The sequence below is a fragment of the Amblyomma americanum genome, chromosome 11 (genome assembly GCF_052857255.1).
Source record: "Amblyomma americanum isolate KBUSLIRL-KWMA chromosome 11, ASM5285725v1, whole genome shotgun sequence".
NCBI lineage: Eukaryota > Metazoa > Arthropoda > Arachnida > Ixodida > Ixodidae > Amblyomma > Amblyomma americanum.
Window position 1 is genome coordinate 126,836,496 of NC_135507.1, and position 15,000 is coordinate 126,851,495.

The following is a 15,000-nucleotide window of genomic DNA, read 5'->3' on the forward strand; positions in this document are numbered from 1 at the left end:
AGGGAGAATGTTCTCCCCTCCTGCTGTCGGTGGGGCCGGCCCCAATTCCAACAACTCCAACGCCAGGAGTGAACATCACCCAAGTCATTGAGCACAATGTGCCCGGGCCTTGTTGCCCCTTTTAGACCACCAGAGCGGGTTACCCGTAATGGGCCCCGCAAGTGGCACTGAAACATCACTGTGTGTTGTACTAATCAGTGCTGCGCTCTCGCAAGCGGTCCGTTAAGGGCACGCAAGTGGCAGGACGGCAACACGACTACCAACACAACCTGCTGCGCAAAACACTGCTGCCATTGGACAGTCAGACTTCCCCACAGTCCTACCAGGGCAATGGTCAAGGCCTCTCGTTCCTAGACTACCCCAGAACATGGCAGCAGACATGCGAGCTCGCACGACCAACTACCGATAAGTCGAGGGTGGTATAGTCGCACAACATAGCGACCCCCGGGTTATGGGCCTAAAAAACCAGCCCGGGCTTCAAGAACTTCAAGGAAATCAAAACTCAAGAAGATCAAACACGTTGGGCAAGGGGTCGGTTTCGGGGCGTCATCCTACTATCCCTCCACCCCCTCCTCGAGTTAGGGAAACTTCATGGGGGGGACGAAGAGGGAAAAAAAAACTCAATCTAACAAACTAACCACTCTCAAAACTAACATGCATAGAACTCTCACTCCTTGTCGTCCCTCTTCACACATTTTAAGCCACACTACCAATTTCCCATCTCTTATTTTCCCGTCATTCATTTTCACATCATTCCCACCCTTACCCATCATCCTAACACATCCCTGCCCCAACCATGAACCCTGAGGGCTGTATGAAAAGTCCCAACAAAGCAAATACGCTGGAATCCATTACGACAAGAAACTAACGGTCATAAACACCTAATTCTCACCTTTCTTCACTCTTTATTCATAGTCCGTTTGTATCTGTGTCCTGGCTCGTGGGCACTTATTTACACGTGCATATTGCGCAAGTACGCGCCCGCGCATGTATATATGTATGTGTACATGTGTATTTAACTGTATATATATCTGTATATATCCCTTTACAATACATATATATCCCTTTACAATTCATTTATTACCAATATTAGCAATATTATTTTATTTATTTATCCCCTTCTTCTTTTCTTCTTCCTCTCTCTCTCTTTCTCTCGCTCTTCGAACTTTATATAGCTGTAAGGGACCGGAGCCAGGAGGGTGAGGGACCGAACTAATAGTTAAAGGAAACCAGAAAAAATTAATAATATAACGACTCACCAACACACTAACAATGGGGAGAGGGGCCACTAAAAAAATTTTTTTACCAGCATTTCAGAACCCCACTGGACCTTGAATCCTCGACCTCATCTACCCCCGGACATTACCGACCAAAAGCCAGGAATATCAAGATCAGAAGATTACCACATCAGACCTTCAATTATATTCAACCTCACCTGTTAAATCAGACCAGGAAGAAAATATGTAAACCCCTAATCCACCACATCTCATCTACTGATATAATCATCTACTCTCTCACTCACTACTCCTCATGTCATAAAATGAAATAAATCCGGTGGTTCCCTGCCTCGTTCCCGTGGCGGCAGTGGAGCTGGATGGTGGAATCCCCCCTTTTTTTCTCTTTTTTTTTGTCTCTTTCTGCAATGCAAAATTCTTAATTGGAGCAATCCCATATCATTTATCTTACATTGGGTTAAGCCTGTTATACTTAGTGGCACAGGCAGGGGCATATTGGTTTACATTCTTTTTCTGGCTGCCCCACCATACTTTTTGTCCCTATCTGCTCACCCGCGATACATTAGTGGTGCGGGAGAGTCCCAATCTAGGGCCTCAATCTACTCTGTCCCTATCTACTATCATCATCGGCGTCCCCACGGCGATCGGACGTGCCTGGACCGTGCTGCGTCGTTTTTTGTTGTTTTCAACTAGAACTTCTTCCTGTGAGTCAAAAAGTTTTTGCACCCCTCCTTTGGCAGCTTCTCGTCCACCCCTGTTCAAAATTTGAGCTCGCTAGCACCAATATTTCTCGAAATATAAGGTTTTTTGTAAAACTAGCACGTGGCTGGTAAGCGTGGCTCAAACACGAGGTCGAAAGAGCGTCTTTTCGATTTTTCGCGGCTAGACAGCTGGCTAAAATTGCTTTACGAGTGGTCTCGCTTGTCTCCCGATCATTTTGCACTATATGTGAAGGCTCTAGACCAAAATTTCGAAGAGAAACGATGAAATGTACTTTGTAAACAGGCGGCGGCCAGCCTAGGCCTTTTGCCCCCGTCTATGGGAAACGAACGCTCGTAACTCAATTGCTGTCCCTTCGAACCATATCAAAATATATATTTTCATAATCCTGAAGGTGCAAAGATCATTTTGAGAGTAATCTCAGCTCACAACTCGCAAAATTAAGAAAAATATCAACGACCGTGATTTCAACACACCTGGCCCTTCGAGTGGGGCGAGACCCTGGGTAGGGCGGACGGTCGAGCAAAAACTAGCCTAACTCGGCAACCGTTGGAGCTACAAGGAAATATAGGCACTTTTCGTGAATGCCAGAGCAAGGGCTATCAAGCGGTGTCACTGAGAATTGCGAAAAATAATTAAATTGTTGATTTTCGGGCCACCAACCGGTCTACGCACACAGGGTGCCTCGAACTTGAGCTGTACAATGTTGCAAGGTTTCAGGCAAATATTCTGAAATCGCCTAATTTGGCGGAAAGCCGAAATAATTGGTTTTTGGACTGGGAAAAATTAGGAAAAAGTAGAGCAAACTCTAAACACTTCCGCTAAGCAACAAGGTCACCAGACAATCAAGATTACCTGACAAGTTTGGCGGAAAGTAGTGAACATCGTTTCTGGGCGATCCAGAGGTGGCATCGACCAAGATCAAGTGGAGGGGAAGGAGGAACAGCGACGACAGCTGAAGGGATCGACAAAATGTCCGATCGTGAACAAACACTGAAAAAAAGGGACGCCAAAGACTGTGAAGAGGACACAGAGCAAGAGCAAAAAGAAGGCAAGTTCCAAGGAATCACAGCAAATCCGGCAGAATTCTGACACTGATATGGACTCTATGGATTCAGAGGTAGAGAAGAGGGATCATCACAAACACAACAAGCCGTCAAGCAACCAAGAGGGTGCCAGAGTGCCAGAACATGAAGGAAGCAGGGACAAGGAGTCCGAGCCTAGGCTGTCGAAACTTGCAAAGATCGACAAGAACATATTCAGCAACCTAGTGAAGGTTTCACAAATTACAGCAGGGGACGGTAAAGTAGGCGCAGTCATTGATAAAATCAATTAAGTGTGTAAGCTGAAGGCTTTGACCATGGAAGCCACACATGAGAATGAGTTCCTGAAAGGCAGACTCGCAGAGTGCAGGGCTCCAATCAAGTCCCCAACGTATGCAGAAGTCACAAAGACCATCTCTGAACAACGACAAGAACAAGAGACGGGAGCAATCATAGTAACCTCAAAGGAAACAAGGAAAGAGAAGATCCTTGAGGACCTAAAGAAGATCATGGACCCCATGGAAATGGACATCAAGGATACAATCATGAGGTCTGGTAAGGAGGGGGTAGTGATTGTGTCCACAGACGCCCCCTCCTTGGAAAAAGTAGAAAAGAAGATTCAGAGCGACAGTGGTCTGCTAGATTTGCAGATCCACCATCCGAAAGGACGAAGAATGGAAATGAAAGTCGTGGGCGTGGATCAGGAGATGGAGGACGAGGAACTCATAACAAGGATTATTTGCCAGAATAACCTCCTGTGTAAAGAAGAAGACACTGAGGTCAAAGCGAAATATAAAGGACGCTACGGGAAAACCGTAATCGTAACTGTCAACAAGCAAGCCTACCAGGCCTTAAAGGACAAAAGTCACGTCAACGTAGGCTGCGAGAGGTGCGCCCTGTATGACAACATATTTGTGACAAGGTGCACCAAGTGCCCATCACTGGATCACATGGGGAAGTTTTGCCGACAGCCAGAGAGATGCGTGAACTGCTCAAGGACGGGGCACTCGGCAGAGGAGTGTCAGAGTGAATCTTTGCAGGGCGTGTCTGAATGAGGGTGTGTTGAAGGAGGAATGCAACCACCCTCTCCTCTCCTTGTACTGCGAGACATTTCAGAAGAAAGTGCAAGAGGAGAAGAGAAGGATCGTCCAAGGGATGTACTAAGGCTCGTATCCATCATGGCGGGAACGACCCCTGATCTGCGGAAAACAGAGACCATACTTCAGCAACGACGAATCAAGACTCCGAAGTAATAGAAGTCATACAGGGTAATCTGGCACGAGCCTTTAAGGCAAACCAGTCCTTGAGGGATTACAATCATGAATATCAGCATGATATTTCTGTGGTGCAAGAGCCATACAGCCTCGAGGATAAGATAATCCCATTTCCTATCAAGCATAAAATAGTGGCAACTACGAAAAATCCAAAGACCGCCATAAGAGTGCATAAAGAAAACATACAAATTTTTCCCATAAAGATCGAAGAAAAATTAATTGTAGCGAGAATCATAAAAGGAGACAAGAAAATTGTAGTAGTAAATGTGTATTGCCCCCTAACGAAGACGTATCAGCATTCCTGCTAAAATTAGAAATGGCAATCGCACAGTTCCAGAGAGAGAACATTTTGGTCATGGGTGATTTTAATGCCAAAAACGTTTTGTAGGGCAGCAAAGAGTCTGTTAACAGGGGAGATGAGGTATATGAATTGGCAATCAGAAACAACCTCATAATTATGAATGATTCAAACTCTCCACCCACATTTAAAACTTCAAGAGCACAAGGTTGGATAGATTTAACCATGGTTAATCAGGTGTTGAATACAAGTGTGCAGCAGTGGGAAGTATTGAAACATGCAAATGACAGTGATCATAGATACATTCAAACTTTAATAGGTGAGGTTGGAAAACCTACAAGATTCCATATAACTTTAAAGGGAGAACAGCAAATACTTAAGAAATTAAGGGAAGATCAATGGTTTGAGAAGATTCACGACCTCAATACACCAGACGAAATAGAAACAGTAACAGAGCAACTCTACCAGAAGATAAAGAAATGGAAGACAAAATTTCGCAGTAAATGGAAGGAGAGTAAACACAAATTAAATTCCTGGTGGAATACGGATTTTGAATTAGAACGAAAAAAAGTAAGAGCTATGAGAACACGCTATCAGAAAGCGCAAGGAGAATTAAGGCAAATTTTTAAAGCACAGTATTATAAAGAGCACAGAATATACAATAATATGTTGAGTGAAGCTCGGGACAAAAGTTGGGAAAAAGTATGTAGCACAGTATCATCAAATCCGTTTACCTTACCCTATAAAATTGCGAGGGGGCAACTAAAAACGGCACAGATTCTGGAGAGTGTAACTAAAAAAGATGGAAGTGATACAACGACTGTGGAAGAAACAGTGGAGTATATTTTAGATTCTTTGTATGAAAATAAATGTAATGAAGAACAGCCAGATGAATTACCTAACGAAAATACATCAGTTGAAGGTAAGCTGTTTAAAGAAGCAGAAATAGAAAACGTCATGAGGAATTTGAGGAAAGACGTGGCCGTAGGGCCAGATCATTTAAAAACCACTTTTATCCAAGAGCTTTTTGCGGCTCATAAGGGGTTCTTTTTTAAACTATATACCCAGTCATTGGAAACAATCCCGAGTAATTTTAATCCCCAAGGCAGGAGCCAAAGATAAAACAGGAATAGAAAAATTTCGCCCAATAGCAATTAACTCTATATTAGGAAAAATTCTAGAGAAATTAATAAAAGATCGACTATATTATTTTCTAAGCAGCGGACAATTATTTCCAAAGCACCAGTATGGGTTCCAACATAATACATCAACAACGAATGCATTATTAGTGTTAAAGAATAGAATCGAACAGGCATCATTAGATAAGCTAGGAACTGTAATAATATCTTTGGATATTAAAAACGCTTTTAATTCAATACAACGTAAAATAATTGTAGAGAAACTGCAGCAACTTAAATGCCACTCCAATTTAGTGAGAATAACAAATTCAATATTGACTCAGAGGAAAATTATATATGAAGATCAAGGAACCTGTATCACAAAAAATTTATCAACAGGCTCTCCACAAGGATCTCCACTAAGCCCACTTTATTGGAATATAATGATTTCAGAGATTTTTGATTTGAAACTACCAGGAGAGGCACATATTCAGGCGCTTGCAGACGACGTAATAGTGGCAATTAAGTTTAAATCTCGCCAGCAAGCAGAACAATTGGCGAACGCAACTCTTGATATTATAGCAGCATGGGGAAAGAAAGTGAATCTAGAGTTTAACCCTGAAGAGTCCAAGGTTATGCTTATTAAGAAAAACTGTGGGAGCCACCCTCCAATAATTAAAATAAATAACGAAAAATTAAAAATTACAAATGAACTAAAATTATTAGGAATAATATTTGATAACCTAATGTCGTTCTTGCCACATTTAAAATATGTGAAAGAGAAGGTTCAACTTTTACCGGCCAATTTAGGTAAATTTTCAAGAGCAAACAAAGGAATGAAAGGACAACACTTAAAGAAGTTATACATGTTAGGAATACAAAGAATGATAGTGTATGGAGCCTCGGTTTGGTATAGTAATAAGGTGGCAATAAATCGGAAACTGAAGTCAATACAGCGCATTCCTTTAATTCTTATAACTAAGGCGTACAGAACTACACCAAATGTAACACTTAATGCATTAGCGAACCTACCCCCAGTACAAATAAAAATTCAACTCGAAAAAGAAATATATGAAATAATGCAAGGAATAAAAACATACCAGATTAACGATCAGATTTTTGCAAAGATATAGCAAATAAGTTCGATCTATGGGTGTATCATCCTGCAGAGAAACTAGCGTATGATTACACTGAAGATATCAATTCAGAAGCTGATCAGAAAATATACACAGATGGGTCACAAATAGAGAACAAAATAGGTGCAGCGTTTGTGGTGTTTGATGCGAAAGGGACACAAGTGGAAGTAAAACAATTCAAACTTCCTCTGTACGCCAACAGTTTTGATGCGGAAGTTGTGGCAATAAAGAAGGCCATAGAATATGTGAAGAAAGATAACATAAGCAAAAGCCAAATTCTCACGGATAGTCTTTGAGCACTGAAGTCAATCAAAAATCCAAACAGTAGAAACTCAGCAATTCAGGAGATTAAACTAGAGCTCAGTAAATTGCAAAATCAGAATATCACAATAACGTATATCAAAGGGCACAGCTGACATAGAGGAAATGAAACAGCAGATGCTTTGGCTAAGGATGCTGCAATGAAAGGAGAAAAGATTAAAATTCCAATATCGAAACAATATATCAAGAAGCAGTTCATAAACGCGATGTATGATAAGTGGAACGAAATGTGGCATCAGGAGGGAAAAAACAGTAGCACATTTGAGTGGATTAGAAGTGTAAAATCCTTACCCCAACACTTCCCAACCAATCATTATAGATCACAGGCAATCTCTTCTCACGGCAGATTTCCCTTCTATTTCTACAGATTCAGTATCTCAAACTCACTGAAATGTATGTGTGGAGAAAACGCCATAAACTTTGATCGTTATCTAGAAAAATGTCCAGTGGCAAAGAAAGAAAGAGAACAACTAACCAAAATATTGGGTCCTAATTTAACAATTAGGAAACCAGAGATAATCGAACAATCGGAGAGCTATGACATACTTAATAACATGGTACAAATAATACTAGAAAAGTCGTATGAATTACAATTATAAAGGAAAAACTTTTAGCAGAGAAAAGTGACAACTGTAAGTCGTGCCTTTTCACGGTGAGATGTGTGTGAGGGCCCCCAAGACCAGACCAGGTAGGCACTAGTTGCCCGCCCCTACTGCGCACTCACGGGGCGAGGCTCGCATTAGGTTATAAAGGCAATAAACGTACTGAAGATCGGTGGCCAAAATTTTGAAGAACCGGTATGGCAGAGCAAGTGTAGCAAATCGAATGTATTGAAAGTAATATAAAATTTGAATAAAAAGTAGAGAATTAGTGATGCGTCACATCAATAAACACGTGGGCTGGGTTGAAACGACATCAGGGATTACAGAGATTACCGGGTTGAAGCAGCTGGAGTCGTCGGTGCGGCGCAGCAACGAACAAGGAAGTGATGTTTGTGGTTGTGAGTTTGTGAGTGCCAGAAGAGGACACGGAGTGACAAAGAACTGGAGTGTGGTGTGCATTGTGCAGTGCAGTGGGTGAGGTGCCTACGGGTGTAGTATAATCTCAAGTAAGACACGGAGAGTTGTGAGGTGTCGTGAGGCGCAAACCATGGCTGACAAGCGCAGTGAAGAAGAGGAAGACACAGGAGGCAGTTAGAAGACAAGACAAGCCACCCAAGTTTGGTGTATATCAGTGCAGTGCAGCAAGTATTGTTAAAAAAAAGAAAAAAAAAGAAATAATAAACGCCGCTGGTCTGGCTGGCCCGTTCCCTTGGTTGGGGGGCCGATGATGGTATCTACTTCCTTTTTCCTCTTTTCTCCCTCGACACTTCCCTTCCGTCTTTCCTTCTTTCATTATTAAAAAAAAACATGTTTTGGTACTAGACCGTTTATTTTAATTTTTTTGATTGGCATATTCATCACCCGCGATACATTAGTGGTGTGGGAGAGTCCCAATCTAGGGCCTCAATCTACTCTGTCCCTATCTACTCATTATTAGTGTTAAAGAAAAGAATCGAACAGGCATCAATAGATAAGCTAGGAACTGTAATAATATCTTTGGATATTAAAAAGGCTTTTAATTCAATACAACGTAAAATAATTGTAGAGAAACTGCAGCAACTTAAATGCCACTCCAATTTAGTGAGAATAACAAATTCAATATTGACTCAGAGGAAAATTATATATGAAGATCATGGAACCTGTATCAAAAAAAATTTATCAACAGGCTCTCCACAAGGATCTCCACTAAGCCCACTTTATTGGAATATAATGATTTCAGAGATTTTTGATTTGAAACTACCAGGAGAGGCACATATTCAGGCGTTTGCAGTCGATGTAATAGTGGCAATTAAGTTTAAATCTCGCCAGCAAGCAGAACAATTGGCGAACGCAAATCTTGATATCATAGCAGCATGGGGAAAGAAAGTGAATCTAGAGTTTAACCCTGAAAAGTCCAAGGTTATGCTTATTAAGAAAAACTATGGGAGCCACCCTCCGATAATTAAAATAAATATTTATTTATTTATTCAAGGTACCTACAGCGCCTTGAGAGGCATTATTGTAGGGGGGGTAAGTACATTAACAGTAAAATTCAATACAGCACAAGAGAACAAAACAGAAATAAAACTTACAGAAAAATGATAAGAACTTCCAAAAAGATGAAAGCATTCTGATTGCACCCGAGACACAGAACCAACACTGACAGCAGCATAATCAGAATATTGCAAGGTCAATTGCTGCCTGGAAATTCTCGCTCTCAAACACTTCATTAGGCAGCAGATTCCAGTCACTTATTGTGTTGGGAAAAAATGAATATTTAAATGTATTGATCCGGCAGTTATACCCTCTAATTTTCATGGTATTGTCCCTTCTACTCGAAACGTAGTGAGGTTGCCTTAAATAGAGGCTTTTATTAATTCCTGTTTTATTATTGTAAATGTCGTACAAAAACTTTATTCTAAAAACTTTTCTTCGGTGGGATAACAACTTCCAACCAAGAGCTTCCCGAAGTTCAGAACCTCTAACCTTAAAGTTGTAATTCCCAGTTACGAACCTTGCTGCCCGCTTCTGAACTCGTTCTAGCTTGTCCTTTAAAATATTTGTGAACGGGTCCCAACATACGCATCCATATTCGAGAATTGGCCTGACATTCGTAAAGTACAATGTTTCTTTTAAGCGTGGAGTCGTATGTTTAAAGTTTCTTTTAAAAAGGTTGAGAACGCAGGAAGCCCTGGCAGTTATCGAGTCGACGTGTGCGGTCCAATCCAACTTCGCTGTAAATGTGATACCGAGATACTTTACTCTGTCCTTTGTCTGTAGAACAGATTGATTTAGATTATAGTTGCCCCATATCTTCTTTTTTTGTTTGTGAACTGCATGAGGTAACATTTACTGGTGTTGAGAGTCATCTTCCATTTGTCACACCACGCACATACCTTGTCAAGGTCAGACTGCAACAGAATGGTATCATTTGCGCACGTGACAGAACGGTAAAGAACACAGTCATCAGCGTACAGCCTAACACGAGAGCACAGTTCACTCGGCAAATCATTTACAAAAACAAGAAACAACAAAGGCCCAAGTACTGAGCCTTGCGGCACACCCGATAAAACCTGAACAGACTGCGAAGTGACACCGTTAATAAGTACCCGTTGTCGCCGTGCATACAAATAATCTTGAATCCATCCAAGAAGTCTAGAAGGTATACCTAAATACGATAACTTTGTTAAGAGTAGAGAATGCGAAACCACGTCAAAAGCCTTGCGGAAATCAAGAAAAACTGCGTCTATTTGAACACCCCTATTTATACCTTCCGCAACATCATGGATGAACTCGGTGAGCTGAGTTGTACACGATAGGCCCGAACGGAAACCATGTTGAGCGGTAGTGAAGAAATTATGACCATTAAGGTGCTTCATAAGACCAGAATATATTATATGCTCCAGTGTTTTACAAGAAACAGAGGTGAGGGACACCGGTCTGTAATTGCATATATTTGCGCGATCACCATCTTTATGTATTGGCGTTACATTTGCAAGCTTCCAGTCGTTTGGGAGTTTTTTATAATCCAGGGATTTATTGAATATTGCGACCAAAAATGGAGCTATTTCTATTGCACATAGCTTCAAAATATGATTACAAATACCATCTGGGCCGTGGGCAGAATGGGAATTTAGATTAGACAGCAGCGTCATCACACCCGTCTCAGTTATCATTACATCTTCCATTTCCGGCAAGTGTGTGAAATTTTGCGTGACTAAATTGAGATCTGCTTGATCACTGACAAATACTGAGTGAAAATACGCATTAAAAATTTCAGCTTTACTCAAGTCGTCTGCCACAACGCTGTTATTGTGCACCAAAGACGGAATTCCAATGTTATCTTTTTTAGTATTTTTAATATGCTTCCACACTTGTTTAGGATTAACCCTTATCTTTTCCGATAAAGACGAGAGGTAAAGACGCTTAGCACTTTTCAGTTCTGTCTTAAGCGAACACGTCAATAACTTCAGTTTTGTGAATAAGGAGGGGCTCTTAGTTTTACGATATTTCTTATACAGTGTGGCCTTTCTTCTAATGGATCTACGTAATTCCCTTGGAATCCAAGGTTTGTCAGCGCGTAGTTTCCCTGATACAGTCTTAGAAGGAACGTACGATGTAATCAAGTAGAGAAGCTTGTCCTTAAATGCGATCCACATGCCATCCACGTCACACGTTACGCTATAACTGAGAAACAAAGGAAAGTAATTTACTAAAGCATTCTTTACAGCATCGTAGTTCCCTCTCTCGTACAGAAATATTTTTCTTGAACGCCCTTTTTGAAATTCGGGTTTCTTGCAAAAAACAGTGGCGGCAACAGCTTCATGGTCACTTATTCCCGGTGCCACTGTAACAGATTCAACTGTACCATTTTGATTGCTAAAAAGCAAATCTAAGACATTTGCACCAGTTGTGCATAAGCGAGTCGGAAAATCCACAAATTGAAAGAGCCCATCGTTGCGGATCATTTCATAAAAGGCTGAGTGTAGCGCTGATCTACTTTGTTCGACAGGAAGCCGGTTGTTCCATACGACATCAGGCATGTTAAAATCGCCTCCCAGAATAATCATATCTGATGATAAGCTTGACAGCGATCTCGATACCCTGTGAAATATTTCCGGGTTGTTTGAACTAGGTGGCCTGTAGAATGATCCCACGGCAAGGCTCTCCCCATTTGACAAAATTATTTTGCACCATACAGATTCTGCACCATCATGAACATCGCTGATTGGTACACTTTGGATGTCGTCGCGTACAAGAATAAACACTCCACCGCCATGCGCGTCTCGATCCTTTCGATATGCTACATAACACAAGGGAAAAACTTCAGAGCTTGTTATATTGTGGTCAAGCCAAGACTCAGTTCCAATAACAACATGAGCCTGTGTTACCCCTACTAAACTGGCAAAATCAGCAGTCTTGTTCCTAACACTCCGACAATTCACGATAAGAAAATATAGCTGGCTCATAGAGTGCCTATTATGACGGGGAGGGGTACATGACTGCTATTGCACGAATTCACGAACAGAATCAGTAGCGCTGTCAAAAATGTATGCTTCCCCATTGATTATTAGTTTATCGTACTTTAACGCATACTTAGCGTTTAGACCTCGGGCATACGCACTTAACCTGCTCCTTAACTGACGCACACTGGGCGAGTAGTCTTCACTCACTGAGTAACCGGTATCCTTAAACTTAGATGCAACAGAAAGAACCCGCTGTTTGTCCTTAAATAAGTTAAATTTAACAATGATTGGTCTCTTTTTGTTTTCATCATTCCTGCCTATTCTATGCGCCCTCTCAATTGCAGCGGGATCAATTTTACCACCCAGTTTTTCGTCGCAGATTGATATGACCTTAGCCTCCGAATCATTCCATGATTCTTTGTCCGTATCTGAAGCACCAAAAAAGAGCAAGTTATTTCTACGGGACCGGTTTTCCATGTCATCTTGTTTTGCTAGCACCGCATTTACAGCACTTGTCAGCTGGCTATGTTGGGATTTCAACTCATCCTTTTCAGCGTTGGCTGGCTGTTCAAGCAGACCTTCAATTTTTGAAGATAACGTTCCGATTTTGTTTTCAATTATTTCTTGGTGTTCTCGCAGAGCTCCCAATTCTTTAAGAATATTTTCTTGAACTTCCAGAATTCGTGGTAGGCACTTCACGGCAGCAACAAGTTCACTACTCGTGTCTTGGGGGGTCGGGCCTGGATTTAGCTCCACGTCACCACAGAGCAGCAGTAACAAGAAGAAAAATGCAGCGTTTCTCAACAGTACGAACCGGCGTCTAACATGATGTCTAACTACGTGAGAACCATGCATGCAACGAAACAACATGTGGGGCGTTACCGGCAAAAAATAAAAACTAAATTTTGCAGAACGTAGACCAACCTGCGTCAGCAGAAGTAAACGTGTGAATCGCAGCACCGACATTTCGCCGGTTCCACGCCCCGATGTCGCTGTGACGCCAGCCGGTATTTGTAGCCGCCAGTCTACCACACCCACCGACAAGGCAGCACAATGTTCGTGGGAATCAGCGTCGAATCCGTCAGAACCGTCCGTGGGGCAAACTCCGCAGCCGTAGTGACGAAATCCACTTTTCTTCTGGAATGAAGCGTCCAGGCAGCCACTGTCATGCCTAGTGAACAGGAAGGCCTGCGTCAGCAGAAGTAAACGTGTGAATCGCAGCACCGACATTTCGCCGGTTCCACGCCCCGATGTCGCTGTGACGCCAGCCGGTATTTGTAGCCGCCAGTCTACCACACCCACCGACAAGGCAGCACAATGTTCGTGGGAAGCAGCGTCGAATCCGTCAGAACCGTCCGTGGGGCAAACTCCGCAGCCGTAGTGACGAAATCCACTTTTCTTCTGGAATGAAGCGTCCAGGCAGCCACTGTCATGCCTAGTGAACAGGAAGGCCTGCGTCAGCAGAAGTAAACGTGTGAATCGCAGCACCGACATTTCGCCGGTTCCACGCCCCGATGTCGCTGTGACGCCAGCCGGTATTTGTAGCCGCCAGTCTACCACACCCACCGACAAGGCAGCACAATGTTCGTGGGAAGCAGCGTCGAATCCGTCAGAACCGTCCGTGGGGCAAACTCCGCAGCCGTAGTGACGAAATCCACTTTTCTTCGGGAATGAAGCGTCCAGGCAGCCACTGTCATGCCTAGTGAACAGGAAGGCCTGCGTCAGCAGAAGTAAACGTGTGAATCGCAGCACCGACATTTCGCCGGTTCCACGCCCCGATGTCGCTGTGACGCCAGCCGGTATTTGTAGCCGCCAGTCTACCACACCCACCGACAAGGCAGCACAATGTTCGTGGCAAGCAGCGTCGAATCCGTCAGAACCGTCCGTGGGGCAAACTCCGCAGCCGTAGTGACGAAATCCACTTTTCTTCGGGAATGAAGCGTCCAGGCAGCCACTGTCATGCCTAGTGAACAGGAAGGCCTGCGTCAGCAGAAGTAAACGTGTGAATCGCAGCACCGACATTTCGCCGGTTCCACGCCCCCTCGACGAAAAATTAAAAATTACAAATGAACTAAAATTATTAGGAATAATATTTGATAACATAATGTCGCTCTTGCCACATTTAAAATATGTGAAAGAGAAGGTTCAACTTTTAACGGCCAATTTAGGTAAATTTTCAAGAGCAAACAAAGGAATGAAAGGACAACACTTAAAGAAGTTATACACGTTAGGAATAGAAAGAATGATAGTGTATGGAGCCCCGGTTTGGTATAGTAATAAGGTGGCAATAAATCGGAAACTGAAGTCAATACAGCGCATTCATTTAATTCTTATAACTAAGGCGTACAGAACTACAGCAAATGTAACACTTAATGCATTAGCGAACCTACCCCCAGTACAATTAAAAATTCAATTCGAAAAAGAAATATATGAAATAATGCAAGGAATAAAAACATACCAAATTAACGATCAGATTTTTGCAGACAAAGATATAGCAAATAAGTTCGATCTATGGGTGTATCATCCTGCAGAGAAACTAGCGTATGATTACACTGAAGATATCAATTCAGAAGCTGACCAGAAAATATACACAGATGGGTCGCAAATAGAGGACAAAATAGGTGCAGCCTTTGTGGTGTTTGATGCGAAAGGGACACAAGTGGAAGTAAAACAATTCAAACTTCCTCAGTACGCCAACAATTTTGATGCGGAAGTTGTGGCAACAAAGAAGGCCATAGAATATGTGAAGAAAGATAACATAAGCAAAAGCCAAATTCTCACGGATAGTCTTTCAGCACTGAAGGCAAT